Here is a 24,635-nt window from a genome sequence, read left to right as displayed (position 1 = left end):
TTCCAAGAACATGGTATATCTATGTTAAAGAGAAGTGGCAAGAGTGGGCATCCTTGTCTTGTCCCTGAATTTAGAGGGAAGGCTTTCAGCTTTTCACCTTTGAGTATGAATGTTAGCTGTGCGTATGATGTTAGCTGTGGGTTTGTCATAAATGAACTTTATTATGTTGAGATATGTTCCCTCTATACAAGTTTGATATTTTTTAACGTGAATGGATGTTGAATTTTGTCAAATGCTTTTTCTGTGTTTATTGAGATGACCATGTGATTTTTATCTTTTTTGATGATGTATATCACATTGACTTATTTCTGAATATTGAACCATCCTTGCATCCCTAGAATAAATCCAACTTGATCATGGTGTGTGATCCTTTTTATGTATTGTTGAGTTTGGTTTGGTGATATTTTTGTTGAGGATTTTTGCATGTATATTCATCACAGATGTTGGCCTGCCGTTTTCTTTTTTTTTATAGTGTCTTTGTCTGGTTTTGTGGCCTCATAGAATGAATTTTGGAGTGTTCCTTCCTCTTCACATTTTTTGAATTGTTTGAGGAGAATAGGTATTAGTACTTCTTTATATGTGCTAATATATAATTATGCATCTGGTCCTGGACTTATGTTTGCTTGGAGTTTTTAAATTACAAATTCAATTTACTACTAATCATTGGTCTGTCCCAATTGTCTATTTCCTCCTGATTCAATCTTGTGAGCTTTTATGTTTCTAGAAATTTGTCCATTTCTTCTAGGTTTTCCAATTTGTTGGCATGTAACTATTCATAGTATTCTCATGATTCTTTGTATCTCTGTGCTATCAGTTGTTATTTTTCTTTTATTTCTCTCTTTGTTTATTTGGTCTTCTCTTTTTTTTCTTAATAAGCTGGCTAAATATTTGTCAATTTTGTTTATCTTTTCAAAAAACTGCTCTTGGTTTTATTGATATTTTCTATTTTGGGGGAAGGCATCTCTATTTTATTTATTTTCTCCCTGATCTTTACTATTTCTTTCCTTCTGCTGACTTTGGGCTTTGTTTGTTCCTCTTTTTCTAATTCCTTTAGGTGGTAGGTCAGGTTGTTTTAGATTTTTCCTGTTATTGAGGTGGGCCTGTATCTCTATAACCTTCCTTCTTAGAACTGCTTTTGCCATATCCCATGGATTTTGAAAAGTTGTGTTTCCATTTTCATTTGAGTCAAGGTATTTTCTGGTTGCCTCTTTGATTTCCTCACTGACCCATTGGTTTTTTAGTAGCATGTTGTTTAATCTCCACGTATTTGTGTTTTTTTCCATTTTTCCTCCTGTAACTGATTTCTAATGTCATAACACTGTGGTTGGAAAAAAGCTTGACATAGTTTATATCTGCTTAATTTGCTGAGATTTTTTTGTGGCCTAACATGTGATCTGTTCTGGAAAATGTTCTATGTGCACTTGAAAAGAATGTGTACTCTGCTGTTTTAGGATGGAAGTCCTACAGATATATATTAAGTCCAACTGGTCTAGTGTGTCATTTAAGACCACTGTTTTCTTATTGATTTTCTGTAGATAATCTGTCCATTGATATAAGTGGTGTGTTAAAGTCCTCAACTATTATTGTGTTATTGTTCATTTATCCCTCTATGTCTGTTAATATTTGCTTTATATATTTAGGTGTTCCTGTATTAGGTCCGTATATGTTAGTGAATGTTATATCCTCTTCTTGTATTTATTATATTATTTTTATTTATTATTATATAATGTGCTTATTTTTTCTATTGTCATAGACTTTCTTTTAAAGTCTGTTTTGTCTGAACCCATTTCTGGTCATTTCTGTTTGCATGAAATATGTTTGTCCATCCCTTCACTTTCAGTCTGAGTGTCTTTAGCTCTGAAGTGAGTCTCTTGTAAGCAACATATATATAGGTCTTGTTTTTTATTTCAGTCAATTACCCTATGCCTTTTGATTGGAGCATTTAGTCCACTGACATTTAAAGTGATTACTGATAGGAATGTACTTATTGCCCTTTTGTTATTTCTGTTGTTTTTTGGTTTCTTTTGTTTTTGTAGTTCTTCTCTTTCCTTGTCTTCTTTTAGTTTCTTCCCTTGTGGTTTGATGGTTTTCTTTAGTGATATTCTTGGGTTCCTTTCTCTCTAGTTTTTGTGTATCTATTGGAGTTGTTTGATTTGTGGTTACCATGGGGTTTATACATGTTGACCCATATCTGTATCTCCATGTTATAAATTTCTAGTCATTTAAGTTAAAATACATTCTAAATGATTTACATTTTTTACTCTCTTCCCCCACATTTTGTGTTTTTGATGTCATGTTTTGTATCTTCAAGTTTACCCCTTTACCAGTTTAAAGTTTATTTTACAGTTTTTTGTGTTTTAATCATCTTACTAGCTTATTTAAGTGGTTGATCCTCAGCCTTTACTATGTATTTGCCTTTACTAGTGGGATTTTTCCTTTCCTATAGATATTTCCTTCTTGTTATAGCCTTTTCTTTTCCACTTAGACAAGAGCCTTTAACATTTCTTTTAGCATAGGTTTAGTATTGATGAACTCTTTTAGTTTTTGCTTGTGTGAGAAGTTCTTTATCTCTCCTATTCTAAATGATAATCTTGCTGGGTAGAGTATCCAAGGTTGGCAGTTTTTTCCTTTTAGCACTTTGAATATATCCTGCTACTCCATTCTAGCTTGCAAAGTCTCTGCAGAAAAATCAGCTGATAGCCTTATGAGGGTTCCCTTGTATATGACTGTTTTTCTCTTGCTCCCTTTAAGATTATATATTGATCTTTAACTTTTGCCATTTTAATTATATCTTTGTATGGGTCTGTTTGGTTTCATATTGTTTGGGACCTTCTGTGTTTCCTGAACCTGGATATCTGTTTCCTTCTTCAGGTATGGGAAGTTTCCAGCTATAATTTCTTCAAATACATTTTCAACCCCTTTCTCTTCTCCATCTGGGACCCCTATAATGTATCAGTATACCTGATATTCCAGAGGTCCTTTAAACAGTTTTAATTTTAAAAAATTTGTCTCTCTTTTTGCTGTTATGATTGGATAATTTTCATTATTCAGTTTTCCAGGTTACTTATGCATTCTTCTCTATCACCTAGATGGCTGTTCATTCCTACTAGAGCTTTTCATTTCAGTTATTGTATTCTTCAATTCTTGCAGGTTCTTTTTTATATTTTCTAGATTCTTGTCAAAATTCTCACTGTGTTCATCTATTTTTTTCCCTAATTCAATTAGCATTCTTATTACTAATGCTTTGAACTCTATCTGGTAAATTATTTATTTCTGTTGTATTAGTTGTTTTTTCAGGAGTTTTCTCTTGTCTTTTCATTTGAAATAAATTCCTCTGTCTTCTCATTTTGCTTAACTTTCTCTGTCTCTGTGATGTTAGGTGAAACAGTTACCTATCCTGGTCTTGAAGGGGTGTCCTTGTGTGCGAGTGTCTCTATACAGTCTGCATGTGCCCAGCAGCTATCGTGGGAGAGCTGGATCTGATGTGAACACGAATCATGTCTTTCCCCAGGATGTGCTGGCAGCTGTCATCTTGTAAGGAGGTGGGGATGGAGATGGAGGGGCTAGGGCCAGTGCCTGGCGTGAGCTGGGGCTTCTCCACTGGTCATCTGCCAGAACGTCCCTATTGGGGTTGTGGTTGGGGTCCAAGTTGCTGGAGTAGAAGCCCAGAGGGTTGAGTCTGAGCTGGTTGTGTTCCCTTTAAGTGTGTGTACTGCCCCCTCCCAGCTCTGTTTCCCCTGGGGAACTGTGCTGGAGCAAGAGGGGCTGATGTGGGTGTTTGGCATGGGTCTGGGTGTGCGCTGTGACAGTCAAGGGTTCCAGATGGCTTCTGATGCACTGCCTCTGTAAGAACCAGTAATGGTTGCCCCCTCCCCACTTAGATACCACTCTGGTCTGAGCCAACTTTGTCCCTCACAACTGAGCTCTCCCTTCAGCCATTACAGCACTTGCACTAGTGTGGAGCTGTGCTGTAGAGGAGGTGGGGCTGGGTGTAGGTGCTAGGATGGGTCTGGGCATGCACTGTGGCAGCCACAGCTGCATTCAAAGCCTGGGGCCACTTTGTGCCAGCAACGGCTGCTCATGTCCTGTTCAGATGCTGTTCCGGGTCTGGGCCAGTTCCATCCTTCACAACTGAGCTCTCCCCTTGGCCATAGCAGCCCTCGCCCCAGCATGGAGCTGCATTGTGAAGCGGGGCTAGAGCAGGCACTTGTCCCAGGTTGGGGTGGTCACGAGAAACCAGCCAACATCCCATACAGTTTCATTCTTCCCTCTCTGCCTGGCTTCCGGAGTAAGCAAGTGTGTGCATGCTCCTCATGCATGGAGTCCAGGCTTCCCACAGGTCTCCTTTCAGTCCCATGAGCCCTCCAACCAGCCAAGGGGACTTGTCTTCTCAGTGTTGAACCCCAGAGCTGGGGCACCCAATGTGTGGCTTGCACTGCTCACTCCCCAGGGAGGATCTCCCAGATCTTGTAATCCCCCTCCTCTTCTGAGTCCTCTCTCAGGGGCACAGGTCCTAACTTGATCACGTCTGTCTCTTCCTTTCCTACTCAATCCCGTGTGTATCTTTCTTACAGCCTTGGTTGTACAAGAGTCTTTCTGCCAGTCTCCAGTTAGTTTTCAGTGAGAATTGCTTTATGTGTAGATGTATTTTTGTTGTGTTCATTGGGGGGAGGTGAGTTTTGTGTCCTCCTACTCCACCATCTTATCTCTCCTTTCTTGGTTTGGTTTTTAAAGTCGCATTCAAACTGACTGGAAATGGTAGGGGACCAGTATTCTAGCACATTCAATTTTGGGTTCCCAAAGATCAATTATTTGTTCTGAGGTGGCATAAGACTCTGTTTAGTCTTCAGGAAGTTTCTTGAGGAAAGAGTCTTTGAAATTTCATTACTATGAATATGTATGGACTAAACTATACAGTGCTTCATGAAATCCATGTATATTGATAATGTTTAATACATCTGTATTAGGTGTAACATAACTGGCCCTTTTACTTTCAGAAAATATTTTTCCATATTATAAGGAATTATAGAAATGCAAGAAGTAGACACCCAGGTCTTTCTTTTCTGCCAATCCTTTGTCAAGGGGGTGATGGGGAACAAATGAAAACTTCTGCCTAATAGTCTATGGTAGAAAATCATGTATATCAAGCTATAGCTCTGTAGAAATATGCCAAGAAAGTCAAGTAAGCTAATAACATTTGAAAAGATTAATTGTGTGGACTGTGCTAGTACCATAGTCTACATCACACTAAAGAATATAATTCATAGATTCTTTTAGTTCAGATCCTAAGGTATTACACAGGGATAAAGAAGATTGATATTTCCTCATAGGTCATTGTATCTTCCCCTTTTATTCTCATTGATGCTAATGTGGCCATTGTCTCATAGCTGGACATTATATAACTTCTCATTAGTCTGTTTCATTCCCACAGTATATTGGATTTGCCTTCATAAGAAACTGCTTTTACCAAGTGAGTCTCCTCTTTAAACTTTTGGTATCATTTTGTCCTGGGGATAGAGGAGTTGATTATCTGGTCCCAGCCTCTTCCTGTTTCTACTCCACAAGTAGTTACAGCCAGGCAGATATATTTATTTCCCAGTATCCTCTGAGCATTTTGAGCTGTGCCTTTGTTCATAGTATTACCTTACCTGTCTCCCAATGGATTCTGTCCATCTCCCACAGGCTTGTCAAGAGCCTCACCTCTGAAGCCTTTCATCAAATGGTCTATAGTGATTTCTCTTTATTCTAAAACTAAATAGAAGTAGCCTCTACTACTTATTCTACACTGCAATACTGCGAATAGCTAGGCATTTCCATATTGACCTTTCATCCCCACTACTCCACACTAGTTAGAAAGGCAATATCCAACTGCATTACCACGACAATTCACTGGGAAGCAGTGTCTCTCTTTACTAGCTCTCCCCCAATTATGTGTAGACTTAAGGAGGTCATGCCTAACGACTGGTCAGTTCCTTAGAAGATGACTATTTTAAAGCTTCCCTTAATTATTTTCCCTTTTGAATAGACAGGTATGGATAATAATGAATATTCTTTGCTTAAGAGTATATATGACTATAAAAGAATTACAGGCCCAATCAGGATTAAGAGAGAATTTCCTTTTGGTCAACAGTATTCACAAATATTCCAGCTTTTATATGGACATTATGTACTTGTCTCAGACTACAAGCTCTAAACTTTGGAAACTTGGAAATAAACTTTTCCACAGGTACACATCAGGCAATGGGATGGCTGCCGTGATATGTTGCTCAGATCCTCGTTCAGGAATGGACTGAGTCGGCAAGCTGCTGAAAGTGCCGCAGGCATACAGCCCTCAGCTGTCAGCCACTTTCAGGGGTTTCTCAGTGGCAGAGAACAACCTTGTCCAAAGCCATATGTCTTTCCTGGATGGACTGCATCTAATAAATGATTGTCCCAGGAGTATAAAGGCCTGGCCCCTTGTCCCAAATATGGGCAGCCCTGAAGGATAATTTTATCTTTAGAGCTCCCTACAGGTATTCTACCCAGACAGGACTGCAGCTTGACTTGTCCCTCTGCTCAGTTCTGCTTGCTTCCCTTCCATTTCACAGTTGAGGATCCCAAGAGCACTCTCTAAAAACGCTTCTGCCTTCTAATCTCCATCTCAGAGGTGGTCTATCACAGACTGAGTTTTTCAGAAAGCAGGGAAAGAAACAAACACAGTGAACACCATGATGTCTCCCTTTTGCTTATTACCATCTCTTTAAAAACTAAACTGTTTTAGCCTATGGAGTAGGACGTGGCGCGGGATTAAAAAAAAAAAAAGGGGAGGCACAAGCTGAATCTGAACCTTGGAATGCAGTGTGACATAGAAGACACTAGTCTAAAGCCTGAAAGATCCCTGTGGGACATTAATGCTCACTATGCAACTGTTATCATAGCAGTAACATCCGTGTTTCACCACCTCCCCTGTTTAACAATTCTTATGGAAGAACTATCCCCATTTTACATTTAACCTAACCATTTGTAAATATCTGGATTCTTTTTCTTAGAGAATTTGTATGCCAAGGATTAGAGGTATGCCTGTTTGGAGGAAGTCTGAATGGCAGACAAAAATAGGTCAATCATGCTCCCAGAAATTGCACCAGTAGGCTGTGTGCTTGCAGAGTGAGGGCAGTACAGTAATGTTTGAAAGCATGTCCGCAGAGTGGGGGCCATGAGTCTAGATGGGGTTAAGTGCATTCTCTTCTTCCCTAACTGTACCATTATGGGTGGTAAAGAGGAGAACTGATTTTTTGTACTTTTATATGGATGAATGGCTGAATTTGCTCAAACCTCTTTAAAAGGTCCCAGCAGGTACGTACAAAACAGAAGAAAAGGAACATGTCAAACTGAACATGACCTGTACATTCATCCCAAACTAGCCTTCCAAGGCTCTCAGGGAAGATGAGCTCAGGGGTGAAACTCCTCCTCATCCCTAACAAAAACCTCACTTAAGTTACTAGAGATGAAAATAAGGAAAATCCTGTAATAGCACTAGAAGGTAAAGAAGAATACCATTCCATCTGGTGCATTTCTTTAAGTTATTGGTATTATGTAAGCACTGGAATGAGTTTGAAGTCAAGAGTGGCCACTACCTCGCTATTGTGGATTAATAGCAGTTGCTACTTAGGGAAAGGGGAGCTCAATCTTTTAAGTCTAAACGAGCAATGCTTTTTCCTGATAAGGGTGGGTATAAGAAGTAGGCAAACTGTGGATGCCACCTTAAAGGTTAAAAAATTTGATGAGGAAAGCCAGTCACCCCCAGCACAGCAACTTCAGTCACAGCTAGTTTTTATACTCACTCCCTCAGGATGAAGTAATAGTTGAAACAATAACAGAAGAATGTTGAAAAGATCTAAAATTCTGGAACGTATAAGGGTTTAGTTCTATTTCATCCAAAAAGACTCAAGTCACCTATTTATTATGCAAAATTAGAGGAGTTTTCCAAAGTTTCAATCTTATGTCTCCCTTAACTCTTTTTATAAGGGCTACTGTTAACAAATAGTTTATCATTTCTCATTTATTTGGGATTTAGCAGTTAAAAGTTAAAAATGAGATTCATTGACAGTAAGGGTACAGGGAAACAGGAATTTCCCTAAAAGATGCAAAATCAGTTTGTTTTGTCTAAGTGACAAATTAAAATTGATTATGAAACCCATAGAGAGCTCAGATATTAGGTTTCTAATGACATAGACTATTGTGGGAAAAAAATCTATCTTTACATCTTTATGAAGAAAGTCTTTTTCTTTCCTAATTCATTAAGTGTTGAATGATTTTTTTTATAAAAAGAATGTGCTAGTTTGACAGTAAGGTACCCAAAGTCATTCAGGAGGCCTCAACTTAACGAAGCCTTCCCAGGGAAGCTGTTGACAGTGTATAACCAATGACTCCCTAGACTAGATTAAATCCCCTCTATGTGCTCCCATAGCATTCCAAACATCCTTTAATATCACTCCTATTTCTCATTCTTGTAATTAGTAATTGTTTCTCATTTTTCCTGCTCGGCACTAAAAACCACTAAGTCAGGGAATAAATAATATCTAGAACACAAATGGGCATATACATTGTGTCACTTTAAGTATCTGAAACATTTCCTATGGTTCTCTTCATTCAAGGTAAGACTTTTGAGAAAATATGAACTTCATAGGACAGTAAGAAGAAAGATGGTATATAAAATGGCTACATTTATGAGAAAAAGAAATGAAGCTGTAAATTTTAAAAAATCATTAGAAGTAATAAAGAGTAGAATAAACACTGAAGGCAATTCTGAAGCTCAGATCGCAGATGACAGGAGCCCACCTTAAGCTGGAGACGAATGTAGCTCACATGTTAAGACAGTGACAGGTTACAGAGACACAAGTCTAAATCCAAAAGTAATGAGAAGGAATTCCATCCTTTATAATTACTCTAATCTTGAAAGACCTTAAATGGAAAGCCATGGACCACAGCAACATTTACTGAAATCTGCTGCCCTCACACTACCCATCTCTCTGACACCTTCCACACTTCCACTGGATATACTCTTCTAGTCACTGCCAAGGGCTTTTTGCCTCCTCCCTTTGTTTGTCTTTGATTCTTTCCTCTTGGGGAAATGGCTCAGTTCATCCCAATACAAAAATAATAAACCTGTCTATAAACTTCCCCTTTCTTTTCCCCTTAGGCAAGAGCATTTACAGGATTCTTTTTGGTGGGTCGGCAAAAGTAAAAAGGAAGAAGTCTTTTTCCCAGGCGGTTAATTTTTATACTGTCATAGATTGAAGTATGTCTGTTTGCTTATTACTTCTCTTCCCTTGTTATAGTATCTTCCTGAACATCTGTTTTGTCCCCCATATCTATATTTCATCCAGATAATGTCTCCTCTCTGATCATTTATCTATCATGTATCTAAGAAGTAGGTAGTTAAGAATCAGGCAAGGATGTTCTGTCATTCTACAAATCCTTTCAATATTCTTGCCCCCGCAGTGCTCTCTCTTGGATTTCTACAGCACTGGCACATGGCTTAAAGCTAGGCATGGACTGCAGCAGCTTTTGTATCCAATTCCAGCAGAGAATGATCAGGCCCTTGAGATGAGATGGTATGGATTCCTAAGCAGGCAATCTGGCTAAGCTGAGAGGAAAATTCATGTGTGTATAGTTACAATCCAAAGAACTAATGCATCTGAGATAAAGCTGGGTCCCATCACCCCATAGCATTGGGAAAGCAGTGGATCATGAGGATAGTTTATGCTGCTTCAGAATTTGGTACCAGAAACACCTCTGGATTCATGCAGAATAAGGCCATGGTAGATTGCAGAAATCTAAATTACTAGGCCTTGTAATTTTCATACACACTTTGTGGGCAGCACTGAGGTGGTCTGTTGTATATGGTCAGTGGGTCTCTCCAGGAGGCCACAGAGTTTATTGCTTTACATATGGGCTGTTCATGTTATGTAGCCTTTGGAATAGTGATTGGAAAGAATACAGAGGGTTAAACTGCAATGTTGGCCTTATGCTGGTAGTCTTGGATAAACAGTTATTTTCCCCTTCTGGCCAGCACTGGAATTAAAACATGGTTCATCTGCCCTGTAACAGCGCCTCCTATTCAACTGGCTTTAACAAATCAGGAATTCATGACTGTTGTTGTTATTGTTGTCATAAGGCAAGCACCAGTCTGAGATCTGTCCCTACTCCCTCTCATCCTGCCCGCAGGGTCAGTTTCAAGGGGTCTAGGTTTTTTTAAGAAGTTGGATTTTCAGTGAACTCACCTCACTTGGACCTCTGAATATTAAGCCATGTTCTTTGTATATTTCAATGTTGTATTGGATACTGGCTTCAGCAGTGCTCCCAGAATGTCATAACACAATGAACTGACTTTTCAAATGTTGCTTGGAAGGCAGTTTTTCCTTAAACACTGGGCAACCTAATATAGCAAAAAGTTCATAGGCCTTAGAGTCAATCCAGGCCCAGGTTCTGATCTTGTTCTCTACAATATTCCCATTATCTCTAATGATAAGTGAAAAATTAGAGATGCCAAAAATAAAAGGTGATAGGAATATAAAGCACCTGAGGTATCACCACGTATTAGTAATGGTGCTAAGCCAGTGTTTTTCCCTTCTTAGTTCTTGTCTTATGAATTCTCAAATCCAAACTGTTATTCAAAGAGCACAGGAAGTACCTTCCATTGGCCAAACAGTTGACTGGTCAATGTCCTGTTACCTAAACCTAGTACAAATAAGTTCTTGGTGTGTTTTTCTAGAGGCTATCTCAAAATTCTATACAATGGTATCACAGTTTACAGGATTGCATTGGTTCAGATCAATTCTCCTTATTTCTGAATGCCACTCCAGGTATTAAATACACCTTCCTAATACTTTAAAAGGGCTATATGTGCTATTTGTACCCAACAAGATAGCCAAGACTAGGGCATTTACTTCAAGATATCTGAAACCTTCCATTCCATAGAGGAATTGGCATCTATCTTTACACATACCTTACCATTCTATTATATTGCTTTCTAAATTGGCAAAGAAAACCCAATATGGCAAGACTGAGGCCTGGACCCTCTGTCCTGAACAGAGTGGGCCAGTTGTGTGCTGGGAACTCTGCTGTCACCAGTTCTTGATTATCTCTCTGGGTGGGTTCCTGGCAGTAGAAATGACCCCACACTGCTTGTGGCAGGAGAACCAGCTGGGCCATAACTTGTTCCCTTGCTCTCTCTGCTTCTGTATATATTCTCACTAGGAGACAGGAGTGATTTGTAAAGTACTATAGAAGGCTTTAGCATGCCAAGGAGAGGTATTTTGACAGCCTGGCATGGTGTGCCAGAGTGAATGAGATGGCCTCATTTCATTGTTTCATTACTGATTATTTACCTAGTCTTCATGGGTCTTATAAGAACAGCACCCAAGCATGGTGATGACCTTCGAATTTGGTCAGTCTGGTATCAGTAGAGCTCAGAAAAAGCTTTTCCTGGCATGTTGCCACCACTTCCGGAATTTCTGCTATGTTAAAAAAAATTAACAGCTATATTAAAGTATAATTGATATAAAATAATCACTTACCAAATTATGTACATTAGATATGTTAAGTTTTGACGTATGTGTATACCTATGAAACTATCACCACAGTGAAGGAATATGCATCATTGCCAAAACTTTCCTTTTGCTGCTTTGTAACCCCTCCCTCTCACTGACTTAGTTTGCTACCGTTTATTAGTTGTTCCACATCCTTAACAACAATGGGTCAGGACTAGAGGGCAAAAGTAAGCTGCACTGACACCCCTCCTGCTTGGGCTTAATTCTGAATGTACCATTTCCATCTTCTAAGGTTGGACAAGCCCTGCAACAATCCACTGTGACTTAATGGACCAGATATTTCCCAGCTTATAACAGATGAGACAAATGGTCACTTACTGTTCCATGGTCAAGTGTTCCATCTCTACGAGGCCCTAATAACATACCAGGAACTGTTTCTCAAAAGCATATAATTTTCTGTTTTAGATGACATGGCCTTGCTTCAGAACCCCAGGGACTTCCAATACACTCTACAGTGAAACATTTCTCACCATTGACAACATCAGGACTGCTGAATCATCTGACTGAAGATGTAAAGCTGCTTGCATCATAGTCTGGACTTGCCAAAGAGCACATTCCTGCTCCTAGCCCACTTAAAACTGGCAGCCTTTTGTATCACCTAGTTTATAGGCTAGACCAATGTCTCAAATGAGGAATTTGTTGTCCCCAGAATGCAAAGAGGCTGACCAAGCACTATGCTTTCTTCTTCTTGGCAAAGTATGTAAGATGCAGTAATTTGTGCTTTACCTTGGTGACATCCAGGCACATTCCTGGTCACTAGATATCTAGAAAATTTATTGAAATTAGATTCCTGAGTCTTGTAAGGTTCCTCTCTTGCCTCCCAGAAAACATGGTTCTTATCAAAGCTTTCAGTATACTAGCCAACTCTGACACATTCTGCCTAATCAGTATGTTTTCATGGACGTAATGTGATGTTCTTTACATATTCACACGGTCCCAATCTCTTCTGACTATATTATGATAGCAAGGAAGAGTTATCATGGTTTATAAATGAACTTCCTTGTCTATTCCATGTGAATGTTTGCCCCAGGGCTGTCTCTTCTGTTCCATTAATGTATATGTCTTTTGGATGCCTAAAACATACTGTTTTAATTACTATAGCTTTGTAATATAGTTTGAAATCAGGAAGCATGATGCCTCTAGCTTAATTCTTTTTCATGATTACTTGATCTTTGGGTCTTTTATGGTTTCATACAAATTTTAGGATTGTTCTGTTTCTGTGAAAAGTGCCATTGTTATTTTGATAGGGATTGAATTGAATCTGTAGATAGCTTTGGGTACTATGGAAATTATAACAGTATTAATTTTTCCAATCCATGAGCATGGAATATATTTCCATTTATTTGTATTTTCTTCAAATATCTTATCAATGTTGTTTTCCAAATATAGGTCTTTCACCTCCTTGGTCAAATTTAATCCTATGTATTTTATTCTATTTGATGCAGTTGAAATTAAGAAAACCATCTCATTCACTTTTTCTAATAGTTTGTTATTAGTGTATAAACACACAATTGACTTTTGAATATTGCTTTTGTACCCTGCAACTTTACTAAATTCATGTATTTGAACTAAATTTTTTGATGGAATCTTGTGTGTGTGTGTGTGTGTGTGTTTTCATTGGAGTATAGTTGTTTTACAATGTTGTGTTAGTTTCTACTGTACAGCGAAGTGGAATTCCCTGTGCTATACATCAGGTTCTTATTAGTTATCTATTTTATACATATTAGTGTATATATGTCAGTCCCAATCTCCCAGTTCATCCCCCTGTCCACTTTTCCCCCTTGGTGTCCATACATTTGTTCTCTACATCTGTGTCTATATTTCTGCCTTGCAAACCAGTTCATCTGTACCATTTTTCTAGATTCCACATATATGTGTTAATATACGATATTTGTTTTTCTCTTTCTGACTTACTTCACTCTGTATGACAGTCTCTAGATCCATCCATGTCTCTACAAATGACCCAATTTCGTTCCTTTTTATGGCCGAGTAATATTCCATTGTATATATGTACCACATCTTCTTTATCCATTCATCTGTTGATGGACATTTAGGTTGCTTCCATGACCTGGCTATTGTAAATAGTGCTGCAATGAACATTGGGGTGCATGTGTCTTTTTGAATTATGGTTTTCTCTGGGTATATGCCCAGTAGTGGGATTGCTGGGTCATATGGTTGATGGAGTCTTTAGTATTTTCTATATATAATATGCCAACTGCAAAGAGAATTTTACTTCTTTTCTGATTTGTATGCCTAGTATTTCTTTTTCTCATTTATTGGGATGGCCAAAAAGTTCGTTTGAGTTTTTCTGTAAGATTGTATGGAAAAACCCAAACAAACTTTTTGGCCAATCCAATAATTGCTCTGGCTAAGACTTTCAGTACTATGTTGAAAGAGTGGAGTGGTAAGAGTGGGCATCCTTGTCTTGTTCATAATCTTAGAGGAAAAGGTTTCAGCTTTTCACCATTGAGTATGATGTTAGCTGTGGTCTTGTCATATACGGCCTTTATTAAGTTACATTCCCTCTATACCCACTTTGTTGAGAGTTTTTATCATGTATGGATGGTAAATTTTGTCAAGTGATTTTTCTGTATCTATTGAAATGATTTTTATCCTTTATTTTATTAATGTGCTGTATCACATTGATTAATTTGATAATGTTGAACTACCCTGGCTCTCTGTAATAAACCCCATTGATCATGGTGTATGATCCTATTAATGTACTTCTGAATTCAGTTTGCTAATATTTTATTGAGGATTTTTTTATCCATGTTCACCACAGATAATGACCTGTATTTTTCTTTTCTGGTAGTGTCTTTGTCTGACTAGGGTATCAAGGTGATGCTGGCTACATAAAATGTGTTTGGACATAAGAGTTTGAGAATGATTTGTAGGAATTATTTTTCAATGATTAGCAGAATTCATTAGTGAAGCCATCTGCTCCTGGACTTCTTTTTTGGGAGATACTTGACTACTAATTCAATTTCCTTACTAGTAATCAGTCTGTTCAGATTTCCTATTTCTTCATGATTTGGTTTTGGTAAATTGTGTTTCCAGGAATTTATCCATTTCTTTTAGGATGTTTACTTTGTTGGCTTATAATTGTTCAAAGTGGTCTTTTATGATCCTTTGTATTTCTGTTGTATCTGTTGTAATCACCCCTTTTTCCTGTCTAATTTTACTTATTTGAGTCTTTTTTCTTGGTGTGTCTAGCTAAAGGTTAGTCTCGTCAAGAAACCAACTCTTAAAAAAAAAAAGATAAAAAAACAGTTCTTAGTTTCATAGATCTTTTCTATTATCTTTTTAGTCTCTATTTCATATATTTTGCTCTAATCTTATTTCCTTACTTCTATTAGTGTATTCTTATTTTTCTAGTTCCTTGAGATGTAAAGTTAGGTTGTTTGAGATCTCTTATGGTTCCTTATATAGATGTTTATTGCTATGAACTTCCCTCTTAGAATTGCTTTTGCTGCACTCCATAGTTTTGGTATATTGTGTATATATTATCTTTTGTATCAAAAATTTTTTTATTTCTTTTGACCCATTGGTTGTTCATTAGCATGTTGTTTAATCTCCCCATATAAGTGAATTTTCCAGTTTTCTTCTTGTAACTGGTTTCTAGTTTCATACCCTTGTGTGGGAAAAGATGCTGAATATAATTTCAATTTTCTTGAATTTATTAAGACTTTTTTGTGGCTTAATGTATGTTCTATCATCTTGGAGAGTGTTTCATGTGTGTTTGAGAACTACATGAATTCTCTTGCTTTTGGATGGACTGTTCTGTGAATGTTTAAGTCTATCTGGCCCAACATGTCATTTGAGGTCAGCGTGCCCTTACTTTCTGTCTCACTGATCTATCCATTGATGGAAGTGAGGTATTTAACTGCCCTAGTATTATTGTATTGCTATTTCTCTTTAGAATTTGCTTTATATATTTATGTGATCCTATGTTATGTGAATAAATATTTACAAATGTATGTCCACTTGTTGGATTGACCCCTTTATTATTAAGATGTGACTTCCTTGGTCTTGAAGTCTATTTTGTCTGACATAAGTATAGCTTCTTTGGTTTAGATTTTCATGGAATATCTCTATCATCCCTTCATTTTCAGTCTTGAAATTTGTACCCATAAAGCAGAATACAGTTGGTTGTTTTTTGTTTTTTTTTAATCCACCAGCCACTCTGTCTTTTGTTTGGAGAATTTAGTCCATTTACGTTTAAATTAATTATTGATAAGAGTGGACTTAATTGTTTTCTGACTGTTTTTTGTAATTCCTTCATTCCTTTCTTCTTCTCTTTCTCTCTTATATGTGATTTGAAGATTTTCTGTACTGTAATACTTTCATTTGTGTACCCACTATAGATTTTTATTTGTGCTTAACATAAATACAAAATATTTTATGCAAATCTCATAACAGTCAATTATAAGTTGATAACAACTTAAGTTTCAATGCATTCTAAAGCCCTGCAATTTTACTCTCCCAACATGTTTCATGTTTTGACTGTCAAAATTTATATCCTTTTATCTTGTGCATCCATTAACAAATTATTGTAGTTTTGTTATTTTTACTGTTTTTGTCATTAGCCTTCATACTAAATTTATAAGGAATTTATAAGTTATAAATTATAACTTATAAATTAAGTAATAAAACTTATAAATTACTTATAAATTATTTATTACTTATAAATTTAATTACTTAATTTATAAGTAATTAACCTACAACCAACATTAGTTTAATCTTAATTTTAATATATATTTAGCTTCACTAGTGAAATGTATACTTCCTTATGTTTTTCTTTTCCAAATTAGAGCTCTTTTGTTTCAGCTGAAAGTCGTCCCCTTAATGTTGATTGTAAGGCCAGTCTATCGGTGGTAAACTCCTCCATTTTTTTTTTGTTTGTTTGTTTGGAAATCTCTATATCTCTCCCTACAATTCTGAGGGCCAACTTTGGTGGATAGAGTGTTTTTGGTTGGTATCTTTTTTCCTTTTAGCACTTTGAATATATTATGCATTTCCCTTCTGGACTTCAAAATTCCTGCTGAAAAATCTGTTGATGATCTTCTGCTATGTACAGAAGAGTGCTGCCTTTCAATCCTTTGTAACTGCCCAAGCAATTTTTTTTTTTGTTCTCAGTGGCTCCCAATACTTGAGGGTATGCCAAGAACTGTCAGTGTCCCAGGGGGAAGGATCTAAGCCAGCAGATTTTAAAGTATGAAACTATACCTCTTTCAGGGGAAGACTGTGAGATGAACAGTGCTGTGCACTCCCTCTGCACTGAGCCCTGAAGGGATAACCAGTTAAAAACTGTTTCTTTGTTTGCTTATTGTCCTGTTGAACACGTGAACACAAGTCACTGGCCACCAGAGCCAGGCTATTAAGGGATATGTCCTCTGGGCAGCAGCCCCCAAATCTGAGAAAATATACCTATACACAAACTCCTTTTCTGAGATACTGGGGACCTGCAACAGGGGAGAGTGTGAAGATGGCACTTGATGGCCTCACTCACCTCTGGAAACGATTTCAGTCAGTTCCCAATGTGCATTAAATTAGAATCCTGCCTCTGAGACCGTAGCTTTTAAGATAAGAAATAAGCCTCTTTCATGGGAAGGCTGGGATTTTCTGTCTGCTGCTTCTGCACTGTGTGTTAGATTCCTAGCTGATTAAGAACGATTTCTTTGTTCATTACTCTCCTAGGGGACACACAAACAAGGATTGCTGGCCACCAGAGCCAGGCTAAGAAGGCACATCTCCTGAGTGACAGACACAAAACCAGGGCTGCTGACATGTATGTAAGTTTCTTTTCAGGAGATACTGGAGACCTGGAGCAAGGGAGACTACAAAGATGGTGCCTGCTAGCCTCCCCAATCTCTGAAGCACTGCAGTTGGCCTCTAGTTGTATGTAAAATCAGAAGCCTGTTCCTCAGACTGAAGCTTTTAAGGTAAGCAAATAGGCCTGTTTCACAGAAAGACTGGGAACACTTCAGGCTCTTAGAGTGAGGTCAGCATCGTGGCAGTGTGAGATGTTGCCTTTGTCTCTCTCCTTCAATCAAAAACCATTAAAACACTAACTCAACAAAGGTTCCTCTGCCCAAAAGAGCAAGATACTAGAGATCTACACATATATACATCTATAGGTTGGTGGACTGGAGCACATAGAAGAAGAGGCAGAACCAGGTGAACAGTGAATGCTGTGCTTGCAATCACAGCTTTCAGGCCATGGCAGCTGAGCCCAGTAACATCAGGGGAGGTAGGCAACTGAGCCCAGTAACAGAAGGGGAGGTAGTGGGGCATGAAACACTGGCCTTCCAGCCACAGAGGCACCTGTGACGCCAGCCCTCCCACCTGCAGTGGTGGAGCCCACAAACCTGATAACACTAGACATGGCAGAGATGTCCAATGTCCTGGTGCCCCAGGTGGCAGCACCAGTAATGAAGGCACTGGGGGAAACCTCAGGAAGAGGGAATGGAGGGTGGAAAAATGCCTGTTTTCAAAACTTGTGCTACAGTGCCACTTACTGAAAAAGGCCCCTAATTACTAACCTGTTGAACTGTTAGAATCCAGTAAAAAGTGCTTTACCTAAAGAAGAAAGGTGTTCACTACTTCAGATGTGCCAGCAGAGGAAAAACTCATCAAGTACCATGAAAAACTTTGGAAACATGGTATCACACAAAGAAAGTGACAATTCTCCAAAAACCAAACTTAAGGTCGCAGAATATTGCAATTTAACTGATAGAGAATTCAAAATAATTGTCATAAAGAAACAAATTCTGAAACTGAGGAACTTAGTAAAAAAGATGAAGAATGCATTAGAAAGCATTGGATATAGAGCAGACCATATGGAAGAGAAATTTAGAAATGATATAGGTAGAAGAGGAGAGAGAACTAAAAACAATGAAAACATTCTACAAGAACTACCCAACTACATTAGGAAGAGTGACATAAAGATAATGGGTATCCCAGAAGGAGAAGAGAGGGATCAGAGAACTAATTTAAAGAAGAAGAAGAATTAAAAAAAAGAGCTGAGAACTTTCCAAACCTGGGGGGAGGCCATGAAGCTAAGAAAATACCTAATTATCTCAATGCAAAAAAACCCTTCTACAAAATACATAAAAGTCAATATGAAGAATTTTAAAGGCAGCCAGGTAAAAAAAAAAGTAACATACAAAGGAACTCCCATTAGCCTATCAGCAGATTTCTCAGCAGAAACTCTATAGGCCAAGAGAGAGTGAAATGATATTCTCAAAATACTGAAAAATAAAAACAGTCACCCAAGAATACTCTCTAACAAATTATCATTCAGATACAAAGGAGAAATAGACTTTCTCAGACAAACAAAAGCTAAGGAAGTTCATCACCACTAGACCTGCCTTACAAAAAAGGTTGAAAGAAGCTCTTCTATCTGAAACAAAAAGGCAAAAGTACACAAAACTCTGATTAAGGTTTTAAATAGAATCAGAAAATTGCAACTCATAAAGGTTAAAGAGAAAAAAGCAGTAAAAATAACTATATCTACTTTAATTTCGTAACAAACTCACAACAGCAAAAGGGATAATTTGAGAAAATGAAAATGTAAAAGGAAGAAGAAAAGAATGGAACCATATACGAATAAACATAAGATATTTTGGACAGAAAAAGTACTATTTCATCTATGAGATGTTTTATACAAACTTCATGGTAACTACAAAACTAGAGTAGAGACAGAAAACATTTAAAAAAAGGAAACTGAAAAAAAAATCATAGAAAACACCAAATATTAGAACAACCAGAAAACAAAAGATAAAATGGTAGTACTAGGTCCTCATTTATCAATAATCACCCTAAATATAAATGGATTGAATTCACCAATCAAAACACAGAGTAGCTGCATAAATTAAAAAACAAGACCCAACTATATGCTACCTCCAGGAGACTCATCTCATCTCTAAAGGCTTAAAGTGAAGGAATGGAAAATGATACTCCAAGCAAATGGCAACCAAAAGAAAGTGGCTGTAGCAATAGTTATATCAGACAAATTAGAATTCAAGCCAAAAAAGATAACAAATGAAAAAGATGTACATTATATTATGATAAAGTGGACAATTCAAGAAGACTAAACAGACATAAATGGAGAAATTAACAGCAACACAATAATAGTAGGGAATTTAAACACTCTACTTACATCAATGGCTGGATTATCCAGACAGAAAGTCATCATCAACAACAAAAAATCACCCTTAAACATTAGGACCAGTTGAACTTAATAGATTTATACAAAACATTCTATCCAAATGCAGCAGAATGCACATTCCTTTCAAACACACATGGAACATTCTCAAGGATAGACCATATATTGGAAAACACAAGCTTCAGTTAATTTAAGAAGATTGAAATTATTCTAGAAATGAAGTACAAGAAAGAAAGCTGGAAAATCAGAACTATGTGGAAACTAAACAACATGCTACTGAAGAATATTTGGTGTACTAAGAAATCAAAGGAGAACTAAAAATTGCACAAAGAAAAATAATGTAAAGGATGCAGCAAATACCAATATCGGCCTACCTCAATAAACAAGAAAAGTCTCAAATAACCAATCTAAACTTACAACTAAAGGAACTAGAAAATGAACAAATGAAGCCCAAAGTCAGTGGAAGGAAAGAAATAATAAAGATCATACCAGAAAATAAATGAAACAGACTAAGAAAACAGTAGAAATGATCAATGAACTAATAGTTGGTTCTTTAAAAAGATAAAATTGGCAAGCCTTTAGCTAGACTCACTAAGGAAAAAAAGAGATAGAAGGCCCAGATAAATAAAAGCAAAAATAAAAGAGGAGAAATTAAAATGGATGTTCTAGAAATGCAAATAACTAGAATACTATGAATAGCTGTATGCCAACAAATTTGACAACCTAGAAGAAATGGATAAATTTTTAGAATCATACAACCTTTTAAAATTGAATTAGAAGAGGATCCCCCCAACCCACAAGGCCCCCTCGGCCACATGGGTCCTGGGTCTGAGCCCCTCCTCTGCCGAAGCGTCCTTTGGCTGCATGGGTCCAGGTGAGCCAAGTGCTGCCCCCCTCTAAGGCTCCTCCAGCTGTGCAGGCCCCTGCAGGCATGCTTGTGAAGGCCTGTGCCCCAGCTGGCCTGCACAGGCACATGTGCTCCAGGCCAGCTTCAGGAGCAGTCAAGAGGGACACACGCAGAGGTGGGGCTGACACAGCAGGTCCAGAGACCTACCTAGAGGTCTTAGAGGGCCTAGGTTCTTGGGGGAGGCAGGGATTGGCTGTAGGTCACCGTGGAGGCAAGGACACTGATAGTGGAGGCATCAGGAAACTTTTTATTATTATCTTTATTCTCTTTTTAAAATATTTTTATTCTTTCAATTATTTTTTGGTTTTGATTTTATTTTCCTAATTCTACTTTTTATTCTTTGTTATTGTTATGCTCTATTCTGGTGTTGTCTTTTTTTTGTCTTTTTTTTTTTCTTAGCTGCACTTCATGGCTTTCACAGTCTTGGTTCCCAGGCTGGGGTTGGGCCTGAGCTCCTATGGTGAGAGCACCAAGTCCAAACAGCTGGATTAACAGAGAACTTCAGGCCCCAAGGAATAGTAATTGGTGTCAGCTCTCCCAGAGGTCCTCATCTTGGCACCAAGACCTGGCTCCACCTCACTGCCTGCCAACTCCAGTGCTGGGTGCCTCAGGCAAACAACCAGCAAGACAGGAACACAGCCCCACCCATCAAAACAATGAGACAACAAAAATCTATGTTACAAAGGAGCAAGGTAAAAATCTACAAGACCAAAGAAATGAAGAGGAAATAGGGAACCTACCTGAAAAAGAATTCAAAATAATGATAGTAAAGATGATCCCAAATCTTGGAAATCGAATGGAGGCACAGATAGAGAAAATACAACAAATGTTTAACAAGGACCTAGAAGAACTAAAAAACAAACAGAGGTGAACAACACAATAACTGAAATGAAAAATACACTAGAAGAAATCAATAACAGAATAACTGAGGAAGAGGAACAGATCAGTAGCCAGAAGATAGAATGCTGGAAATAACTGCCAAGGAGAAGAATTAAGAAAAAAGAATGAAAAGAAATGAAGCAGTATCAGAGACTTCTGGGACAACATTAAATGCACCAACATTTGAATTATGAGGGTCCCAGAAGAAGAAGAGAAAGGGTCTGAGAAAATATTTAAAGAGATTATAGTTGAAAACATTCCTAACATGGGAAAGGAAATAGCCACCCAAGTCCAGGAAGTGCAGAGAGGCCCACACAGGAAAAACCCAAGGAGAAACACACTGAACCACATATTAATGAAATTAACAAAAATTAAATTCAAAAAAAAAATATTAAAAGCAGCAAGGGAATATCAATATGTAACATGCAAGGGAATCCCCATAAGGTTATCAGCTGATTTTTCAGCAGAAAGTCTGCAGGCCAGAAAGGAGTGGCAGGATATATTTAAGTGATGAAAGGGAAAAACCTATAGCAAGATTACTCTACCCAGCAAAAATATCATTCAGATTCAATGGACAAATCAAAAGCTTTACAGGCAAGCAAAAGCTAAGAGAATTCAGCACCACCAAACCAGCTTTACAGCAAATGCTGAACAAGTGCTAAAGGAACTTCTCTAGGCAGGACACACAAGACAAGGAAAAGCCCTACAATAACAAACCCAAAACAGTTAAGAAAATGGTAATAGAAATATACATATCTATAATTACCTTAAATGTAAATGGATTAAATGCTCCAACCAAAAGACGCAGACTGGCTGAATGGATACAAAAACAAGACCCATATATATGCCATCTACAAGAGACCTACTTCAGACTTAGGGACACATACAGACTGAAAGTGATGGGATGGAAAAGGATAATCCATGCAAATGGAATATCAAAAGAAAGCTGGAGTAGCAACACTCATATCAGATAAAATAGACTTTAAAATAAAGACTGTTACAAGAGACAAGGAATGACACTACATAGTGATCAAGGTATCAATCCAAGAAGAAGATATACAATTGTAAATATTTATGCACCCAACATAGGAGCACTGCAATACATAAGGCAAATGCTAACATCTATAAAAGAGGAAATCGACAGTAACACAATAATAGTGGGGGACTTTAACACCTCACTTACACCAATGGACAGATCATCCAGACAGAAAATTAATAGGAAACACAAGCTTTAAATGACACAATAGACCAGATAGACTTAATTGTTATTTATAGGACATTCCATCCAAAAGCAGCAGAATACATTTTCTTCTCAAGTGCACACGGAACATTCTCCAGGATAGATCACATCTTGGGTCACAAATCAAACCTTGGTTAATTTAAGAAAATTGAAATCATATCAAGCATCTTTTCTGACCACAACACTATGAGATTAGAGATTAGAAATCAATTAAGGGGAAAAAAAACTGTAAGACACACAAACACATGGAGGCTAAACAATACACTACTAAATATCCAAGAGATCACTGAAGAAATCAAAGAAGAAATTTAAAAATGCATAGAAAAAAATGACAGTGAAAACACGCAGACCCAAAACCTATGGGATTCAGCAAAAGCAGTTCTAAGAGGGAAGTTTATAGCAATACAATCTTACCTCAAGAAACAAGAAAAGTCTCGAATGAACAACCTAACCTCACACCTAAAGCAACTAGAGAAAGAAGAACAAAGAAAACCCAAAGTTAGTAGAAGGAAAGGAATCATAAAGATCAGGGCAGAAATAAATGAAATAGAAGTGAAGAAAACAATAGCAAAAATCATTGAAACTAAAAGCTGGTTCTTTGAGAAGATAAACAAAACTTTAGCCAGACTCATCAAGAAAAAAAGGGAGAGGATTCAAATCAGTAAAATTAGAAATGAAAAAGGAGAAATTACAAGAGACACTGCAGAAATACAAAGGACCATAAGTGACTACTACAAGAAACTATATGCCAATAGAATGGAGAACCTGGAAGAAGTGGACGAATTCTTAGAAAAGTACAACCTTCCAAGAATGGACCAGGAAGAAATAGAAAATATAAACAGACCAATCACAAGAACTGAAATTGAAACTGTGATTAAAAATCTTCCAACAAACAAAAGACCAGATGGCTTCACAGGTGAATTCTATCAAATGTTTAGAGAAGAGCTAACACCAGTCCTTCTCAATTGCACAGGAAGGAACACTCCAAAGCTCCTTCTAGGAGGCCACAATCACCCTGATACCAAAAGAAGACAAAGATATCACAAAAAAAGATTACAGATCAATGTCACTGATGAACATAGATGCAAAAGTCCTCAACAAAATACTAACAAACAGAATCCAACAACATATGTAAAGGATCATACACCATGATCAAATGGGATTTATCCCAGGGATGCAAGGATTCTTCAATCATGCAAATCAATCAGTGTGATACACCACATTAACAAATTGAATACAAACCATATGATCATCTCAATAGGTGCAGAAAAGGCTTTTGACAAAGTTCAACACCATTTATGATAAAAACTCTCCAGAAAGTGTGCATAGAGGGAATCTACCTCAACATAATAAAGGCCATATATGACAAACCCACAGCAAACATCATTCTCAATGGTGAAAAACTGAAAGCATTTCCTCTAAGATCAGGAACAAGACAAGGATGTCCACTCTCACCACTATTATTCAACATAGTTTTGGAATTCCTAGCCATGGCAATCAGAGAAGAAAAAGAAATAAAAGGAATACAAATTGGAAAGGAAGTAAAACTGTCACTGTTTGCAGATGACATGATACTCTACACAGAAGATCCTAAAGATGCCATCAGAAAACTACTAGAACTAATCAATGAATTAGGTAAAGTAGCAGGATACAAAATTCATGCATAGAAATCTCTTGCATTCCTATACACTAAAAACAAAAGATCAGAAAGAGAATAAAAAACCTAGGAATAAACCTACCTAAGGAGGCAAAAGACCTGTACTCAGAAAACTATAAGATACTAATGAAAGAAATCAAAGATGACACAAACAGATGGAGAGATATACCATGTTCTTTGATTGGAAGAATCAG

Source organism: Monodon monoceros, unplaced genomic scaffold (genome assembly GCF_005190385.1).
Source record: "Monodon monoceros isolate NGI ecotype Baffin Bay Population unplaced genomic scaffold, NGI_Narwhal_1 Super_Scaffold_21, whole genome shotgun sequence".
Lineage (NCBI taxonomy): Eukaryota > Metazoa > Chordata > Mammalia > Artiodactyla > Monodontidae > Monodon > Monodon monoceros.
Note: the sequence above shows the minus strand (reverse complement) of the source record.